The sequence below is a fragment of the Cetorhinus maximus genome, chromosome 16 (assembly GCF_964194155.1).
Source record: "Cetorhinus maximus chromosome 16, sCetMax3.hap1.1, whole genome shotgun sequence".
Lineage (NCBI taxonomy): Eukaryota > Metazoa > Chordata > Chondrichthyes > Lamniformes > Cetorhinidae > Cetorhinus > Cetorhinus maximus.
In genome coordinates this window covers 70,669,574-70,671,838 of record NC_135894.1, presented here as the reverse complement: position 1 = coordinate 70,671,838, position 2,265 = coordinate 70,669,574, and positions in this window count along the sequence as shown.

Below are 2,265 nucleotides of genomic sequence, written 5' to 3'. Positions count from 1 at the left end.
TCATCCCCGACAGCATCCTCACCGGAGGAGACGCGCAACTCCTCCAGTTCCTCCTCAGCCAGCTCATCTCCCCATTGGAGCACCCAGGTTGTAAAGGGCACAACAGACGACAATGCGCGACACCATTGAGGACTATATTGCAGGGCTCCACCAGACCGGTGCAGGCATCAGAACCTCTTCTGCAGTATCCTGATGGTCTGCTCCACCAAGCTGCGAGCTGGAGCATGAACCTTATACCGTCGCACTGCTGCAGTCTAAGGCCACCACACGGGTGTCATCAGCCATGGCCTCTGCGGGTAGCCCTTGTCCCCGAGGAGCCAATCCTGCAGCTTCTGTGGACCCTGGAAGACTCCAAGAGATCTGTGACCAACTGAGGATGTAGATGTCGTGCACATTCCCTGGAAACTGTGCGCACACCTGCAGGATGCGTTTCTGGTGGTCGCACACCAGCTGCACATTCAGCAAATGAAAGCCATTGTGGTTGATATAGTCCACTGTGTGTAGTGATAGAGATCTGAGTGCCACGAGTGCAGTCAATTGCACCCTGCACCTGTGGGAAACCTGAGATCTGGGCGAATCCAATTGCTCTTGCAACCTACCTGTCCTAGTCCCGGCTAAAATGCACAAAGTCGTGTGCCCTCGCAAAGATGTTATCTATGACCTCATGGATGCATTTGTGGGTGGAAGCTTGAGAGATCCTACAGAGATCGCCTGTGGAGCTGTGAAAGGAGCCACTGGCATAGAAATTGAGCTCTGGAGAATTTGGTGGCCCTTTGATGCTTCTGCGTTGCTTGAGTGGGCAGATAAGCTAGTAGCCCAACCCCAATCATATCAATGTGGCTGTGCCTGAACTGTGTGAGTTGCGGAGGATAGGTCACTTTCTACAGGTTTCCCGAATGCACAGCCACTTCCTTCACCCACCCCAAATGCTTGTGCGCTATATTCAACGGCAGGGCAGCCCGCTGCTCCTCCTCAAAAGTTGTCTCCGAGGCAGGGCAGCACTTAATCCCAGTCCCCCCTGAAGCCTGCAAAGCAACAGGTGACCCTGGCGAGCGTTGCAGAATGTTGCTGTGCACTTACTTCCAGTTCACCCAAAGTGCAGGCCGCCTCTGTGCTGATGTGAAACATGTCGGTGTGCTTTCCCACCGACGTGGATGGACGATCCAGCAGGAGTGCAAGAGCCTGGCGGGATGGTCTGATGATATGCTGATGTATTACAATGAGGACCCTGATGACCCGTGACGGGAAATGCGGCATGCCATTGGCAGGCTGAGCGGACAATCATGACCTGCCTTCCCATTGTGAAACTGATCGCGCCATAATGTCCACTCATGCCATCTATCACACCTGCCACCAGTAGGCACAGAAAATTCTGCACATGGTTATCTATTTATATGCCTGGTCCAGTTCAGTTTCTGATCAAAGGTAACCCCCAGAATGTGGGTGGTGGAGTATTCAGTAATGAATGCCATTGAATGTTATGGGGAGATGGTTAAATTATCTTGAAGATGGTCACTGTCTGAATGTTGTCCTGGTCTTGCTACGTGCACACTGACTGCTTCAGTATCAGGATGTGTACATGGGGATATTTGCTGATGAATGCAGTGTTCAATACTGTTTCTGACTTTATGATGGAGGGAATATCATTAATGAAGCAGCTGAAGATGTTTGGGTTTGGACACTACCGTGAGGAATTCCTGTAGGGATGTGCTGGGGCTGAGATGATTGGTTGCCAACAATCACAACCACCTTCCTTTGTTAGATACAACTTCAACTAGTGGAGAGTTTACCCCCGATTCCTAGTGACTTTAATAAACTAGGACTCTTGGATGCCATACTCCATCAAATACTGCCTTGACAGCAACAGCAGTTACTCTCACCTCACCTTTCAAATTCAACACTTTTGTCTAGCTTTGGACAAGGCTGTAAGGCGATCTGGAGTCTAGTGGCCCTGGCAGAACCAGAACTGAGCATCGATATTGGTGAGTAAATGCCACTTGATAGCACCGTCAGCAACACTTTCCAGCACTTTACTAATGACCGAACAGGCAGATGGGACAGTAACTGGCTAGATTGGATTTATCCTGCTTTTTGTGGACAGGACATACTTCTGGAACTTTTCCATATTGTCAGATAGATGCTGTGTTGTAGTTGTTCATGGCTAGCCCTGGAGCACAAATCTTCAGTTATTCAGCCAACAAGTTGTCAGGGCCCATAACCTTTTCTATGTAAAGCCTTATACATCCTTTGGTAGTGAAGTCACTA